Source organism: Callithrix jacchus, chromosome 12 (assembly GCF_049354715.1).
Source record: "Callithrix jacchus isolate 240 chromosome 12, calJac240_pri, whole genome shotgun sequence".
NCBI lineage: Eukaryota > Metazoa > Chordata > Mammalia > Primates > Cebidae > Callithrix > Callithrix jacchus.
In genome coordinates this window covers 93,772,938-93,790,744 of record NC_133513.1, presented here as the reverse complement: position 1 = coordinate 93,790,744, position 17,807 = coordinate 93,772,938, and the positions used below count along the sequence as shown (strand labels likewise).

The 17,807-nt window shown below is 52.3% G+C and overlaps 2 long non-coding RNA genes across 3 annotated transcripts in view; both read left to right on the top strand.

Annotated features, from left to right (window-relative positions):
* The first annotated feature begins 5,804 nt into the window (after positions 1–5,804).
* Positions 5,805–7,480, top strand: LOC118146370 (uncharacterized). The gene is made up of 3 exons (XR_008475636.2): positions 5,805–5,931; positions 6,349–6,458; positions 6,788–7,480. It is a non-coding gene; the product is annotated as an uncharacterized LOC118146370 (long non-coding RNA).
* Positions 7,481–14,081: 6,601 nt separating this feature from the next.
* LOC118146371 (uncharacterized) overlaps positions 14,082–17,807 on the top strand; it is a 51,397-nt gene continuing 47,671 nt past the window's right edge. For both annotated transcript variants that reach the window (XR_013525066.1, XR_013525067.1), the window contains exons 1-2: positions 14,082–14,140; positions 15,463–15,627. This is a non-coding gene — a long non-coding RNA (uncharacterized LOC118146371). The remainder of the gene's footprint in view (positions 14,141–15,462; positions 15,628–17,807) is intronic.

The window sequence follows — 17,807 nt, the reverse complement described above, 5'->3', positions numbered from 1 at the left end:
GCTGGGCCCATTGTCCAGGCGGAAACAAAGACTTCGGATTTAAGCCGAGTGACCAGGCGGCTCTGCCAAGCAGAAAAGACCGCCCCCCTCGAAGCTGGGCCCAGCCGGGGGTTAGGAGGGGGACCCGAGAGAAAGGGGACAGGGAACCTTTGAAAGTAACTAATTAAAGGGCCTTTGCCTGCCCCCTCCCCCTGGGCGCCTAATCTCTCTGGGGCAGCAGCCAGACAATGTGCCCCTCCACCCTGCCCCCCTCACCCGAGTTTTAAAACAAGAGACAACTTGAAGTTAATGAGCGCCACCTGACGGGGGTCCCCTAATGAGAGGGGGCTGCTGGGCGGCTCACACATTCTCTGGTTCCATGAATAGCTCCCCCCACCCCCTGAGTTTTATTCATCTAGGGCCAGGGGCAGGGGGCAGAAAGGAAGGGGGCCCTGCTCAGCCTGGAGCATGTAGACTGTGGTTCAGGGCAAGGAGGGGGCCCCACAACCCCCTCCCTCATGGCCCATGCCCAGTTCTGAGGCTGAGGCTTACCAGGCTTTGGCCTGAGACCTGGGAGGCCCATGGCCCAGCTGGGCAGCTCAGAGCCAGCCCTGCTGAATAGGCCCTTGGTCACTGGCATTGCTGCTGGCTTTCCCCAACGGGGCACTAGGTGTAAGCAGCGTGCTTTGGGGCTACTGTACTTGGTGGCTGTGGCTGGGATCAGGAGTCATTTGGGAGTGGGACTGAAAGCCTCGCTTGCATATTTGGGCAGTTTCCACCATCTCTGCCTCATCCATCTAACTCCGCAGTGCTGGTCTTATCTCTGATTCCTCCATCCCCGATTCCTGCCTGGCTTCCATCCCTGAAGCCCCCATTTCCTGCTTCCCCAGATCTGTTCTCCATCTCTCACCCTTTCTTGCCCCAACAGTGGTTCCTCTCCCAGCCTTAGCACCTTTCGTTCCCAGACTGGGTGGGCAGTTTGTCAACCTCAGAAGAAGGGCCCAGCCTCCTCTAGGGAGTGCGTGGATCCTGCCGCTGTGAGTGCAGAGCAGCCTGGGGAGTGGGCAAGTGTGCAGGACTTTGGGGAAGATGGAGAAATTGTGAATGACTCCAACTCTCTGCCCTCAAAGTGCTTCTGCCCCAAATAACTGTCCTTAAACCCGTTGCTCTTCCCTGTTCCCCACCCCAATCTGCACTGGAGCCCGCAATGAGACGTAGAGATCCAAAGACCCCAGCTTCTGGTAAGTCCAGGATCAAGAACCCAGGGCAGCTTGGTCTTTGCTTTGAGACGAGGAGAAAACTAGCAGGGCTCCTTATAGCAAAGCCACAGAATTCCCCAGACTACCCAAAAGAGGCAGGAGCTGGTGGGGTAGCATCTGAAAGGCTCAGAATGGCCTGAGGTGGAGGGGAGGCAGAAACCAGTCAGCCTGGGGGTCTCCAGCCAGCAGAGAGCCATGGACAGAGGTGACTAATTTCCCAGCTACTCATGGTGAAAATATCACATTTCATGCTTTGTTGCCGATTCATAGAAAAACCCTATTAAAACCCGGTAGATTATTTATATAGTTTAAACAAATGATGATCAAAGATTTTACATGTTTTTAAAAGAACCCAGAGTTATGCAGCTTGCCTGGCACTTAGCCAGAGGGTGGTGGATAAACATATGGTGTGTGTGGATGTCTTGGTAGGGGAGGGTTGGGGTAAGATTACAGCAGGGCAGGCCTGGATGGGGAGATGGTTACAGCTGTCATTCCAGCAGGGGGCGCCCTCCCCCCAGTGTTGACACCCCCTCCCAACAGCTGATTAGAGTCCCACAGATGGGCAAAGATTTCGTGTCCCTTTTTGTCTGGTCATCCCCCCTTATACCTCCTGGACCTGATTCAAACTCCCCGAAAGTGTAGTTGTGCGTGATTGGCAATTTAGGGACTGTGATTGTGTGGGATGGGAGTTTTGCAACCTAATGTGCACAATGCAAGCACCGTGGTGGCTGTGCGTCCAAGTCCAGCATCTGTGTCTGGGTCAGTGTGGCGCCTGCGAGCTGGGCAGTACCTGCGGTGTGTCTCTCTTGGCCACCTCTGTGATTTACCTTCCTCCCAGTCCCATGCTGAAGGTCTCTCCATCCTACAGTAAACCTGGCCTGTTGTTCCTCTTACACATTCACATGCACAGGCCGCACCTGCGCAGAGATGCTTTTTGAGAGGCAGTTCCCTCCCAGTGGCTTGGATGGTGGGCAGTGGTAGATGAGTGGAAGAGGCAAGGGCCCCTGTGAACTGACTTTGGGGACCCCCAGCCTGGGAGGCATTGTTCCCCCACCCAACCTCTGAAGGAGGACCCGTGGGAACCCCCTGAATCTGCCTAATCCCACCTCCCTTTTGGTTGTAGCTACCCATTACGACCCCTCCATCTTGAAGAAAGCTGTGCTAAGTGATTGTGATGCTAAGGTGAAGGTCAGCCTAGAGCCTTGTTGCCCTTGTCGTGAGAACTTGGAGCCCAGTTCAGCTCCAGGAGTTGGATGAGGGCTGGATGGAGGGTGGATGGGCTGGTGCCTGGGGCTGATGCCCAGGGCAGAGACAGAGCAGCCCTGCATCCTGCACACAGTGCTGCCCGTGCCTGTCCACCAGGCTGTCCTGCCTCAGCAGTTTTATTACTCACACGGAGATAACACCCTGGGGGTAGGCAGCTTGTTCTGAAGGGGAATGTACCCTACACTCCCCATACACATTCCAGCCTCAGGCTAGGGTCTAGTTCAATTTCTGGCCAGATGCCTCCTGAGGGGGCTAAACTAGGATCCCTCTGGACAGGCCATGGGTAATCCTGGAAGTTCCTGGATTGGAGGGTTTGGAAGGGGCACGAACGGCAGAGGGAGAAGAGGGGAAGTTAAGGGGAGTATGGTTCTTCCCTTGCAGGGAGGAAGGGCTGGAAACAGCAGCAGATAGAGGCATCTGCCTCCTTGGAGAATCCCCCAACTGGGACAGGGGAGAGCAGGAATCACCGAAAGGTTGGCAATTTAGGGACTGTGATTGTGTGGGATAGGAGTTTTGCAACCTAATGTGCATGTATTTGCAAACCACCTGGCTTGGCGTGAGTGCTCAGGGCTCCTGATGGGTCTTGGGGACATGAAGGTTCTTTGCCTCTTGGTTTGCTTGTGTATTTATTGCTCCTTCTGCAAAGCTGGCTGCAACGGTGACAGGAGCGCCCAGGGCCTGTGCAGCTGGCTAAGGAGCGAGACCCGGCCTGGGATATTTAACCATCTCATCATGGAGACCTTGGCCGATTTGTTTTCTTCTCCAACTCTTTTTTCCTTTCTTCTTTTTTTTTCTTTTGAAAGAAAACAAGCCGCATTTGGGAGCCTGGAATCTCAGCAAGTAGAACAATCGTTTGTGACTGCTACATCCATCACAGGCTGAGGTCCTGCAGCAGCCCAGACCGGAGGAGCCGCCACGGGCCCCGCTGCCTTCACCACAGCCTGCACTTTATTAGAATTTATACGTTGCCCCCATTGAGGGGGAAAATAATTAACACCCCTACAAATATATCGTAAACAAAATATTTATTAGAAATAAATAACTCATTTATTTTACATATTTCATTTCAACAATAACATTACCCAATTTATCATTTAACATTTTTGCAAGACAATTTAACGACTACTTATTAGCATTTCCATTTTTCACCCGCGCACCATAAAGCACAGGCGCTCCCCAAATGGCCTGGCACAGGCCGAGCCAGGGGCTCAGAGGACCCTAGGGCGAGCTGGGGACTCCCTGGCTCTCTCTCTCTCTCTTTCTGGTTGAGATGGAGTTTCACTCTGTCACCCAGGCTGGAGTGCAGTGGCACAATCTTGTATCACTGCAACCTCTGCCTCCCGGGTTCAAGCGATTCTCCTGCTTCAGCCTCCAGAATAGCTGGGATTACAGGCATGCACCACCATGCCCAGCTAATTTTTGTATTTTTAGTAGAGACGGGGTTTCACCATATTGGTCAGGGCAGTTTTGAACTCCTGACATCATGATCCACCCATCTCGATCTCCCAAAGTGCTGGGATTACAGATGTGAGCCACTGCACCCGGCCCCCTTTCTCTTATATACTCAAACATATGCAGGACAGACAGCCCACAGCAAATACATGCAGTCACCTTCAACCACAGACATCCTCTCCTCACATAAACTATGTAGCTGCTCTCCCCAGAGCAGACACCCCCAGAAGACACCCGCAAGTATACAATTGACACCCCAATGTTCATGCTCACGTGGACCTCATAACCACCCCCCACACCCACATGTGGACATACACACACACACACATTCCTCATGGCCCGCACCCAATTGCACAAGGACACAGTCACTGGCTGTGCACTTATGCCAACCTCAGATCCCACATATGTGGGTAATGGAGAGGAGGGCAATGCCACCTCATCCCTCTAGCTCCGCAGCAGAGAGTGGGGCACGGAGGAGAAGCCTAAGTGCAGGATCTGAGTCCCTTCTATCCCCACCTGTGACCCTTGGGCCCCCTCTGTGTCCCTCTTCTGTTTTCCCCCGCTCAGCAAGGATTTTCTGAGATCATGTGCCCATTTTTACTTCTTTTTTTTTTTTTTTTTTTTTTTTTGAGACGGAGTTTTGCTCTTGTTACCCAGGCTGGAGTGCAATGGTGCGATCTCAGCTCACCACAACCTCCGCCTCCTAGGTTCAGGCAATTCTCCTGCCTCAGCCTCCTGAGTAGCTGGGATTACAGGCATGTGCCACCATGCCCAGCTAATTTTTTTTTTGTATTTTTAGTAGAGACGGGGTTTCACCATGTTGACCAGGATGGTCTTGATCTCTTGACCTCATGATCCACCCGCCTCAGCCTCCTAAAGTGCTGGGATTACAGGCATGAGCCACCGTGCCCGATCCCATTTCTATTTTGAACTTCTGCCCCAGGGAGGTCATCCTGAAGAGTCTGGCTGGGTCTCTCCGGTGCCAACTTCAAGTGTGTTCTCTGGGAAGGAAGTATATAAGAACCAGGCCTCAGCTGCTTGGGTTCTGGGCTGTGAATCTGGGGCTAGGGCTCTGGGCCACAAAGGAGAGATTTGGATCTGGGTGATGAGAGGTTAAACTGCCTGGTGGTAGTCGATGCATTTGAGTGTCTCCTCTACCCAGGGTCAAGGCCCAGCCTAGCTCCTCTGCCTGCTTCCTTCCATGGGCAGAGAGAAGGAAGTAGGGAGTCAATATCCCAGGTGACAGACAGAGTTGGAAGACGCTTCTCCATCCTCCCAGCTTCTAGTTCTGACCTGGTGCCTGCTCATGGAATCAAACTGGAGCCCCTCAACCCACCCTCTTCTCAGTCCCTGTCTGTGTGAAGACACGGGCCAGGGACAGATGAGTGTGCAGCCCTCTAGAACACACAGGGAACACATATGTGCACATGCATGTGCCACTCCATGTGCATTCTGCCCAGGCTGTCTTGCTGCCCCACCCCCAGCGCCAGTCACACCATCCGGGAGATTAGGGTCCATTTTGGGGTGTTAAAGTGCCAGGGCTGAGATGTTCCCCCTGAGTGCATAGCCTCTCTGCCCTCTCTCTGGGAGGTGAAGGTGAGAGGCTGGTGGCTGGGGCCCAGGAGATGGAGCAGGGGGCCCTTCAGAGTCATCTAGCCAGGGGATGGGGGCAGGGCCCAGGGGGAGTGCATACAATGGCTGGAGGTTGGAGGGTCTGAAACTGGAGACTTTAATAAAAGCCACTGACAGCAAATAAAGCTGCCAGGGGAGTCCCATTACCCACAACAAGGACCCTTTGTGAGCTAAGAAGGACTGAACTGACCCTTTTCCACCAGCCTGGCCCCATCCATACCCACCCACCCAGGCCCTGTCTCCCTGTAGGCTCCACAGGCCCCATCCCTAGCCCAGCCAATTCAGCTCAGGGGCTTGCCAGTGCTGAGGGGATCGGGCTGGGGGACGCTCCCACAGACTGCAGGTCTTTCTCTACTCCTACCCCAATCTCCCTGGTTTCTAGTGCCACTGGCCTTTGGTTATTTGGTCCCCTTCATAAGTGTTCAGTAGCTCCACTGTAGGAGTACCTCCCGTTAAATAAGCGGGTAGACAAAGCCCTAGTGTGGGCTTCACTCACCCTGGTCCAGTGGTGGGGCAGGGGACGGATATCCATGATCAGCTCGATCCTGATATGGATCCTGGGATGGATCCTCTCTGGAGCCCAGTGCTGACCCCAATATCAGAAAGACTTCTGCACGTGGGGCCAGGCAGACCTGGGTGGAGTCCTGGAGCTGCCCCTTACCAATTGTTTGACCTTGGGCAAATCATTTCTTCTCTCTGAGCCTGTTTCCTCATCTTTTCAACGGAACTGATTTATTTTTTAATTCCTTGGGTGTTTTAGACAGGGTCTTGCACTGTTGCCCAGCCTGGAGTGCAGTGGAGTGATCGTGACTCACTGCAGCTTTGACCTCCTGGATTCAAGTGATCCTCCCACCTCAGCCTCTGGAGTAGGTAGGCAGTGTGCTATTATACCCAGCTAATTTTTGTATTTTTGGTAGAGATGGGGTCTTCCTATGTTGCTCAGGCTGGTCTTGAGCTCCTGGTCTCAAGTGATCCTCCTGTCTTGGCCTCCCAAAGTGCTAGGATTATAGGTATGAGCCACCATGCCTGGCCCACTGGGGCTGATTTAAAAAGAGTTCCTCTGAGGGTTGGGATTAACGACCTAATAGATAGATATAACACATAAACTTTAAAGCGCCCCACAAAAAGGGTTGTTATAATCACTCACTTCAGCCCCACTTTGAAACCAAATAGTAACTTGAACATTGATCTCCACGCAGGTTCTGAGTCTTGCTCTGATTCCCACCCCGACAATGATCTTGTACGGCTGTTAATGAGAAACTGGAGAAACGGATGGAAGACATTCTCACCCCTGACCTCAGCTAGGAAGCCCACTGATGCTGGGGGGCCTGGGGGAGCCAGGCAGAGAATGGAGAAAGTGGGGGTCAGATCATGGGCCTGGGGACACTTGGAGGAACGGGGAAAGTGGATTCAGGGCAGTTGGGTCCTCTGAAACAGAGTCAGCCTGCTCAGAGGGAAAGTTCTCTGACGTTGGATGCTGAGGCAGGAGGTTGAAATGGGGTAACCCATGGGGTTTGGGGTTCCTGCTTTAAGGGCAAAGTGGGATCTGAGATGGGGACACCACACAGGGTCAGAAGATGGGGGTCCCGCTATCACAAGTCCCTCCTGGGTGCGGCAGGAGGGGATTCTGGTGCAGGGCAGGGAGGGAGATTAGGAGGCTCTCTCAATTGCCTTAATGGGCTCTAAGAGGCGGGATCCTATTACAGCTCGGGGTGCCCCGGGGTGCCTTGCTGGGAAGACAAGCTAATCTGCCATGCAAATTAAATCCTGCCTCAAGACGCAAGGCCTGCTTAATGTGATCCATTACACAGTTTACTTGTTTATATCTAATATTGGAACAGGCAGCCCGGGCGGGCGGCAGCGGCAGGCGGAGCGGCCCAAAAGCAGGAGAGTAAATTACCAGCAAAATGAGCTTTTCCAGCCTCAGCCGCTGCCACCACCCGCGCCTTCCCGGCTTTCAGAGTCCTGGGCGCCCCCTCCCGCCTGCCCGCCCGCAGCGTCCCCTCACTCTTGCTGCTGTCCTGCTTTCTTCTCGTCGGCCTTCAAGTCTCCGTCTTCATCTTGATCTTTCTCCTTCTCTCTCTGTCCTTTGGCCGCTGTCTCTGTCTCTCTCTGGTTCCTTGTTTCTTCCTGTCCGTCTTGTCTCAGCCTCCTCTCTTGAGGCTTTCTGGCGGCTTTTCCTCCTCTTATTTGGGTTTCTAGCGCTCACTGTGGGCTTTTCTCTGCATTGCTTAATCTCTTCCTGCAAGAGACAGAGACGTGTCTCTGTGAGTGCCGGGTGGCTGTGTGACGCTATGTGTGGGCAAGTGGAGGGCGAGCCCAAGCCGCGAGGACACCCTGTGCACACACCTGGGGGAGCCCTACGAGCGGCTGTCACTGGAGTGCCCGACTTGCTGACAACACTGTCCTGGATGGTGAGGGCACACGCCAGAGTGACCTTGAGGGCTTTCTATGGCAAGTGTCACCATAACCATGTGTGTGTGGGTACACACATAGGTGTATGTGTGATGGACATGGATGGGCTCCTGGGAACTGCCCCCCCCCCCCGTGTGTGTGTGTGTGTGTTTGGGGTAGTGTTTTAATAAAACTTGCGAGAGGTTGCCTACCATCTTTCCCACGCATCCTTCTCCTGGGGCATCCTTCCTGTACCCCAAAGCTTCCCTCCGCTTCCTCACACTTCTTCACCCACAGGCCACACTCATTCCAGCTCCTGGAGCAGCCCCCAGGCTTCCAATGTCCCAGGACCACCTGGCTGTCCACCATCCGAGTCCCTGTGTGTCATGTTTTGCTCTGCTCTGTTCCTGGGCCACTTCTTCCACCCCACTTCCCACCTCTGTACTCCTCCATGGAGCCACTATCTCTCTGGCTGGATATCTCCAAGGCTCCAGCCTGCACCTCCAGGAGAGTCAGAGGCCAAAACAGAGCCAGAGGCAGACAGAAAGAGAGAGAGACAGAAACTAACACGGAGGTGAGAGAGACACACAGAGACACTCGCCATGGCAGAGGGGTGGACAGGGGAGGTCAGACAGAGAGACCACAGGCACGGACAGACAGGTTGGGGCCAGACAGCAGAGAGGCCCGATGCCTGAACATCTGTGGCTGGGGGCTCACACTTAAGCTCACAGAGGCCACTGGCCTAGTATTAAGGGTTTATTTCAGACTCTGAAGCTGTTTTGGGTTGGAGGGGTATAGGGATAGGGGCTCCTATCCTCTAGGCTTCATGGGACACCTGCCCTATGACCGTATGTTGAGGAGGAGACATGAGTGACAATGGCCTAAGCCTCTGGCCCCCTGACCTGTGCCTGTGGTCCTGAGAGGAGCCAGCCCTCCCATCAGGCTCTGAGAGCTGTGGGTCCCCAGGACAGACAGGGGCAGAGGGAAAGAAAGCTCCTACAGCTTTCTGTGATGTGCACAGCTGCTGTTCTTGTGTCTGCCCTGCACACACACTCACACACACGTGCCACGTGTCAGGCTGGAGGCTTGCCAGCGAGGCTTTCCTGGCCCCAGGCCATGGTCCTGTGCCATGGCCCTAGCCACAGTCTTTATGTCTGGGACTCCTGGTCTCCTAACCTCCTGCTTCTCAAGGGTCTTGCCCCCTCTCAGACCAATGAGCAGTCTTGACCCCTACTCTCCTATCCCTCAGCAATCTGAGACTACTGGCCCCCCAGTTCCTTCCAGTTCCCAAGAACTCTGGAGCTTTAACTTCTGATACGGGTCTTCTTGTCCCTGACCTCTGGCCCTGGTTGGGGGCGGGGGGATCCTGACTGGTGGAGGGTAGGAGGGAAGGTGTGAGTCTGTATGTCTGTGTGGAATGGGGGCTGTTTAGATAAACAGATGGCAACAAATGGCATAAAATTATATACCCATAATGTCAGTTCATAACATTTTGTTCGACATACTTGATTTAATCGCTTAGCTGACGATTTGGCTTTTGGGCCCATATGGTGGGGAATGAAGCTGCGTGGCACCCGCTCCAATCTGGCTCTTTTATCACTGAGGCTGGGGGGGCGGGGATGGGGGGGTCGGTGGGGGGAGGAGAAGGGATGCAGATGGAAAGAGAATGAGCTGACAGGAGGGGGCCCAGGGAGGGGGTGACTTCAGGGACTGAAGGGGACTGGACCCTGGCAGGGAGGAGAAGGGCATCTGGAGACAGTGTGGGTGGGGCCGAATCAGCCAGGATGGACAGGACTGTGCCCAAGGGACCTGGACCCTATGGCTGACCTCCCTGGACTCTGCTAGGGCTGTGGCCCAGATCTACCTCCATGAGCCCAGTGACCTGCACTGTCTTTTTCTCTCTTCAAAACCAAGACCCAGGCCCCTGGGGCTATCCCCATCACTTCTGCCAAACTTAACAATATGTGTGTGCACACATATGTGCATGTGTGTACGACTGCCTACCGGTGCGTATGTGTGAGGACGTCTGGGAGACCAAAGATGCCTTGTGTGATGAGTTCTGTCTGTGCAAATTGCCTGACTTTCACTCTGAGCAACTGGGATGAGGTGACTGAGTGTTGGTAGCCTGAGATTGTTTGACTGAGTATCTGGGTGGTCCCAGCGCACTGTGGCACTAAGTAGGTGTTTGAGCAGTGTGCAGAGTATGTGCTCACAGCGTTTTGTTCTGGGTGTGAATGCTGGGCTGGGGAATGGTGTGTGTGTGTGTGTGTGTGTGTGTGTGTGTGTCTAGGCACTTCAGGGGACCTACCCTGCACTCTCTGCAAACAAGTCACGCCCTGTGCAGAGTGCCACCCTCAGGTCTCTGGCTATGGTCCCCAATTGCTGGTCACCTGGTTTCTGCTGGGGACTCAGAGGAAAGAGTCTGTCTCTTCCCTACAGAGATCTCTCCCTGTCCCCATTGCAAGTCCAGCCTATTTACGCCCTGCCCACCCCTCCTGCTGGTCTCCGAGCTGCACCAGCCCCCACAAGTGCTGCAAATCTGGGCCTAAATCAGCGCCCATCACTCACATCGAAGCCTCATCTGCCCCCTGCCGTGTGCCACCCGCTGGCTCCATAAAGGGGTGGGGAGCCAGCCCAGGATGGGGGCTGGCACCTGCAGAGGGCTGGGAACCTGCTATCCTCTCTCCAATCTCCAAGACCCTGTCCCCCAACCCCAGCGTGGGCTTTGTGTGCACAGAGGCTCCTGGGCTGTGCTGGGGGCCTTGCCACCGATCTGCCCTTCCGGAGTCTCTGCCACTGTCTCCCCGAGGCTTTGGAAGGGCCTCCTTCCCTCTGCCACTCTTTCTTCTCTGCCTTCCTCCCACATCTCCACTTCTCCCTCCCACTGCTTTTCTCTCCTTGTGCCTCTGAGGATCTCTGAAGGTGGAGACCAGGGCTGGGCTGGGGCTGGGGACCTATGCCAGCCCTCTAGGCCCTCTCCACGTGGGAAGTTCTATTACCAGCCTTCCTCAATCCAGTGGATTCTTCAGGAATGTTACTGGGCCCTATGGCAGGGCTGACTCTGCTGGCTGCTCTCTAGCTCTTGCAGATTGTGTCCTCAACACTCTGACTCTGATGGAATATCGTGTATGTGTGTGTGTGTGTGTGTGTGTGTGTGTGTGTGTGTGTGTGTGTTTGAGATGGAGTTTAACTCTTGTTACCCAGTCTGGAATGCAATGGCATAATCTTGGCTCACTACAACCTCTACCTCTTGTGTTCAAGCGATTCTCCTGTCTCAGCCTCCCAAGTATCTGGGATTATAGGAGTCCACCACCATGCCCAGCTAATTTCTTGAATTTTTAGTAGAGTGAGGGTTTCACCATGTCAGCCAGGCTGGTCTCGAACTCCTGACCTCAGGTGATCTGCCCGCCTCGGCCTCCCAAATTGTTGGGATTATGGGTGTGAGCCACTGCAGCCAGCTGGATGCTATGGTTTGACCAAACTCTCAGTTTTTTCTTGGCCCACTTGGCCATTCACTTGTTCAACAATCATGGGGCAAATCTGATGTGCCTGACATTGTACCTGCCAAGATCCAGACACCCATGGCTTCTGCCCTGCAGGGCCTCACCGTGTAAGGGAGACAAGTGTGCAGACATGTCAGGCTGCTGGTGTTTCAGCAGATGGAAAAGCTCCCAATGAGGCCCAAGGGAAGGGAAATTCTATGGGTAGGGGTGTGGGAGCCTGGGGAGAAGGTTTAGAGAGAACAGGGGTCTCAGCTGCATTAAAAACAGTTTCTTTTTCTAGTTTCAAAATAATATTTGCTCTATGCAGAATGCATAGAAGGCACAGAAAAGCTCAAAGGAAAACAAAACCAAAATAGAACCTCTAAAGAAAATTGCAGGGAGTCTTGAAAGATTTTGGGGTGGTCAGGGGTGGGAGGAAGCTGGGGGCCAGTGGAGCTTGGAGAAGGTCATTCCAGACGGGCAGGGAACAAGGCACCCAACATGTATCTGGGATGTTTGTTTGCTATAAGAAGTCAGCTGTGGCTGAAGTCTGGGGTCCCGTAGGTTAGCTGAGGGGTTGACCGTTGCTTTATAAAGTACTGATGAGCCTAAGAGGGCAGTAAGTAGATGAGTCGTGTGTTCCTATTTTCCACTTTAGAACAATTGTTCTGGGGGATGGATTGGAGGTGATGGAGACGCAAAGCAGAGAGACTAGCCGGGAAATCACTGAGAGAGCATAAGAGGTGGTGACGGGGCTAATGTAGTGGGAGAGGAAGGAGGAGAACCAATGGGAAGGCAGAATGAATAGGAGTGGAGGCTGGTGCGATGTGGGGGTAGGGGTGGTAGAGAGGGAATGACTGCCAATGAAGCCCAGGCCTTGGGCTTGGTCAGTAGTGGCTGGTGGTGCCATTCACTCAAATGGGATTCAGGTGGACGTGGCGGGGAGGAATGAGTTTGTTTTGGACATGTTAAGTGTGAGATGGAAACATCCAAGTGGAAATGTTTAGTTGACAGTGGAATACGTAGGTCTGGAGCTCACGGTATAGATTTGTTCGTTTCTTAGTATTAGTTACAAAATACCTACTGGGCATCTACAATAAGATTGGGCTGAGGATTAAACAGCAAATGAGACAGACTGCACCTTTCCCTTGTGGGGCTCACAGCTCCCCGTGGTGAGGTGAGATCTGAAGCCATGGGAACGATGGACTTTCCAGAGGGAGGGGAGAGGAAGGTGCCAGGATGCCAGCATCTCAGGGCTGGCAGCGGGCAGCACAGAGCAAGGGCCTCTTCCCGCTCTCAAATCACAGAAGGCCATCTTGTGCACTTGCTCTGCTACCTTCTTAGACACGCTTTAGTGGGATGTCTCCTGGGGTCCCTGTTCCCCAGGACTGCTCCTGCCAGTGTGCTCACGGACACTCGCATATGTCTGCGATGCTACGTGTCTGCCCTGCCCCTACATGTGGGGTAGTGGAAAAGAATTTCAACAAACTCTGGTTCTACGTGACATGTAAATCCTCTTTAGTGCCTGATGTTTGAAAGAAACTGTCCAGGCATCGTGTCTCACGCCTGTAATCCCAGCACTTTGGGAGGCCGAGGTGGGTGGATGACTTGAGGCCAGGAGTTCCAGAATAGCCTGGTCAACATGGTGAAAACCTGCCTCTACTTACGAAACACAAAAATCAGCTGGGCCTGGTGGCACATGCCTGTAATCCCAACTACTCAGGAGACTGAGGCAGAAGAATCACTTGAACCCTGTTGGCAGAGGTTGCAGTGAGCTGAGATTGAGCCACTGTACTCCAGCCTGGGCAACAGAATGAGACTGTGTCTAAAAAAAAGAAAAAGAAACCAAGACTCCTTGCTGTGGTCTTCAAAGCCCTTCATGGTCTGGCCTCTGCCCAATTACCCAGCCTCATCGGCAGCCAAGCCTCCCACATGGCCCAGAGCCTACCTTTCCAAAGGAACTCCAATCCCTCATCAGCTCTTGCTCTCTCCACCTCCAAGCTTTGTACATGCTCTTTCTCCTGACCCCATCTCCCTCTCCCAGCCAGTCAACCCAGCTAACTTTTTATTTTTTTGAGATGGGGGTCTTGCTTTGATGTCCAAGATGGAGTAGTTGGATCACAGCTCACTGCAGCCCTGACTTCCTGGGTTCAAGTGATCCTCCTGCCTCCGCCACCCAAATATCTGGGACTACAGCCATGTGCCATCACACTTGGCTAATTTTTAATTTTTTTGTAGAGACGAGGTCTTGCTATGTTGCCCAGGCTGGGCTCCAACTCCTGAACTCAAGTAATTGTCCTGCCTTGGCCTCCCAAAGCATTGGGGTTATAGGTGTGAGCCACCATGCCTGACCTACCCCAGCTAACTCTTAATGACCTAGCCCAAGTGCTTCCCGTCTGGAGCCTTCCCTAGCCTGCCAGAGCACACTGGAGACCTCTTATAGGTGTCTGTTATGGCACAAATGTTTATGTCTCCCCAAAATTTGTGTTGAAATTCTAACCCCAAGGTGGTGGCACTAGGAGGTGGGGCCTTTGGGAGGTGATTGGGTCATAAAAGTGGAGACCCCATTCTTAGGCTGCTGTTGCTATAAAAACAAACAAACAAACAAAAAGACACCAGAGAGCTGGCTAGTCCCTTCCACCATGTGAGGACCCAGTGAGGAGGCACGGTCTATGAGTGAGTGGGACCTCACCAGACATGGAATCTGCTGGCACTCAGAGCTGGGAGAAATAAATTTCTGTTGTTTATGTGCCACCCAGGTTCTGGTATTCTCTTATAGCAGCCTGATGGACTAAGACAGCTTCTCTTTCAGAAGGCCTTATTATCTCTGTCCCTGGATAAGGAGATCCTTTGGGACAGAGCTTGTTTTGTTTTTGTTCATCTTTATACCCCAGTGCCTAGCATAGTTCTGGGCACATATTAGCTGCTCAGGATTATAAACTGTGCACTGAAGGCAGGCTGCTATTGAGATCAGGCTGGAGGGGCAGGTGGGCTGGGTGTTGGGCAGGGCCGATATTAGAAATGGGGCTGGTGTTAGGGGGCTGATGTGGACCAGGGGAAGCCTAGGCATTTGGGGTAACAGCTGGGTGTTGGGGTAGGTGGTGGGAGGTGGGTTGAATGTAGGAGTGGATCTGATGTTAGTGTAGCGAGGGGTGTTTGAGGTAGGGAAGGAAATGTGTGGAGAGCTAGGCAGGTAACTAGGTGTAGGAAAAAGGGGTGAGCAGGTGAACAGGGGAGGGAGGGAAGGAGAGGAGCTGAACTCAGGAGCACTAGACAGAGTCCCCTGAGACCTCTCCAGGGTTCTGACTTTGAATGCTGCTGATCCAGCTGTTCCTCAGTAACCAGTTTTTCCCAGAAGAAGTGGAGAGGAGAGGAGACCCGGGGAGAAGAGCCTAAAAGGGTGAAGAAGGATTTTCATTATGAAGTTAATTAGCTTCAGAGCCACTGCACCTTTCAGGACGAGGAATTAGAGGGATTTAATTGCTTTATCAGCCTTCCCTTTGATTTTCAGCAATCAGGCCGATTCCATTTAATTTAACTGCCACAGACGAGGAGAAAATTGATGCGCTCACCTGCCTCGGAGCAGAAAGAGAGAGAGTGGGGAAGAGGGAGAGGGGGAGCCAGAGAGACTGGCAAACACAGAGCCTGCAGATTAATGAAAACCAACAGCATTTGCTCACAATTGGAGATGAAGTGTGCCCTCGAGGTGTTTGGAGCTGTGTGTGTGGCCGTGTACGAGTGGCTCTGTGTGAGTTTGTGTGCGCAGTTACGTGGGAGTTTGTGATGTGCGTGTTTGTGGGGGTGTGACGATGGGTGCCTTGGTTGACATGGAGGTGGGTATGTGGGTGAATGTTGGTATGTGGCTGTAGGTAAGTGACGGTAGAGGCATGTGATTGACTGTTGAAGACTCCTCATACATTGAAACAACAGTGTGAGGGAGGATGGCTGTCTCTGACTGTGTAACCATGAATGCAGTGACTGTCTGTGTGTCATTACAGAAATAAGAATTTTGCTCTGTGTGAAACTGCATACCTATTCGTCCATTTGTTCAGCAAGCACTGAATGAACTTGTGCTAAGAAGCAGGCGCAGTGCCGTGGGCAAAGGAGACTGAGATGGAGTCCCTGACCTCAAGGATTCACTGTCTAACAGAGGAGAAAGACTGGTGAATATGCATCATAATTAGAGTACTGTGCTGCATGGTTGCCCTGGGAGCACTGTCTGGAAGGCCTCCAAAAAGAGGTGGCTCTAAAGATAGGAAGTCTCTAAGTAGAGAAGGCACTGATGGGGTTGTGGCATAGGAAGTGCACTGCAACCAGATCAAACAGTATGGGCCACATAGGGGGAAGCTGGGGCTGCTCAGGAGGGCAGACCCCGAGAAGAAGGACTCTGGAACATGCTAAGAAATGTAGGATTTCCTACAGGGTACTGAGTGGGAGATAACTCTCAGGAATATGCGATAGAAAGATTGTTGGCCCAGTGCGTTGGCTCACGCCTGTAATCCCAGCACTTAGGGAGGCCAAGGCGGGTGGATCACTTGAGTTCAGGAGTTCATAACCAGCCTGACCAACATGGTGAAACCCCATCTCTATTAAAAATACAAAAATTAGCTAGATGTGGTGGTGCACACCTGTAAGCCCAGCTACTTGGGAAGCTGAGACAGGAGAATTGCTTGAACCTGGGAGGTGGAAGTTGCAGTGAGTCAAGATCCTGCCACTTGACTGGCGGCAGACTGAAACTCCATCTCAACAACAACAACAAGAAAAAAAATTTCTCCGATTCACTAATTGTTGTGTGGAGGCTAGACTGGAGAAGGCAATGGAATGATCTGGGAAGGCAGCAGGCCAAAAGGAGGTGTTGAACATTTCTGAACAGCCAGGTTGAGGGTGATTCCATAAAGGGAGGTATTAGAGGATGAGGAAGTTGGGAGATGATTCGGTCTGGAACATGTAGAGCTTAAGTTGCTATGGGACATTCAGGTTGAGGTATCCAGTAGACAGCTGAATATGGGTTTGGAGCTTAGCAGAGAGGTGAGAGGTCCAGCCTGGAGATGAAATTGTCCGCATATTTAGGCTGTAAATAATGCTTTAGGAAGGGATGAGGTGACTCAGGGAAAGTGTTGAGATCAAGAAAACAGGAGGATCAAGGACAAAAGCCTGGAGATCAGTCATATATACAATACTGGAAGAAGAAAAAGAAACTGGAAAAGATGGTGAAGAGTCAGCCTAACAGAGGAAAACAGAGAGAAAGTTAGAGAAAAGAGAACATTGCTGAGAAGTTGAGTTCCATTTTTAGACATGCTGAATTTGAAGTTTTCTATGAGACATCCATGCCGATGCAGGCAGGATCTAAAACTCAGAGCTCTTTCTTTCTTTCTTTCTCTTTCTTTCTTTCTTTCTTTCTTTCTTTCTTTCTTTCTTTCTTTCTTTCTTTCTTTCTCTTTCTTTTTTTCCTTCCTTCCTTCCTTCCTTCCTTCCTTCCTTCCTTCCTTCCTTTCTTTTTTCAGACAGTCTTGCTCTGTCACCCAGGCTGGAGTGCAGTAGTGCAATCTCAGCTCACTGCAACTGCCGCCTCCTGGGTTCAAGCGATTCTGCCTCAGCCTCCTGAGTAGCTGGGACTACAGGCACGCGCTACTAAGCCCGGCTAATTTTTGTATTTTTAGTAGAGATGGGGTTTCACCATATTGGCCAGGCTGGTCTTGAACTCCTGACCTTGTGATTCACTGGCCTCGGCTTCCCAAAGTGCTGAGATTACAGGCATGAGCCTCGGCTTCCCAAAGTGCTGAGATTACAGGCATGAGTCACCGCACCCGGCCTCAGAGCTCTTAACATGAGTGAATGCTTAGGATGTGATAGTTTATGGGGGAAATCTTGCATGGCTGGGGAATAGGATGAGTGGATGGATGTAGAAGATGATGAGATTGGAGAAGTGGGTAGGGTTATGTAGGGCTTTCAATACCAACCTCCAAGTTCATACTTTAGCCTGAGGGCAGGAGTTGTTTACTGTCTTTAATAAGGAAGACGACTTGATCAGATTTTCATCTTAGAGCTATCACTCTGTCTTAGTTTGATTTTCCCCTAAATCAGAGCCTGAGACCAGGACTTAGGTGAAGGCAGTTTATTTGGAATGTGATCACAGGGATCGATAGTGAGGGAGTGGGGAGAGTGAAACAGAGAAGAAAACTGTTGTCTCTACAGGCAACTGAAATGCAACCCTTGGAGATCCTCTGAAGAATCATGTAGAACACACTTCAGAATTGTTCCTCTGAAGGACAGGAAGCTGGGTGCTTATCTACTACTGGGTATTGAAAGAGGTCCCCACTGGTTGACAGTGCTGCCAGGGCCC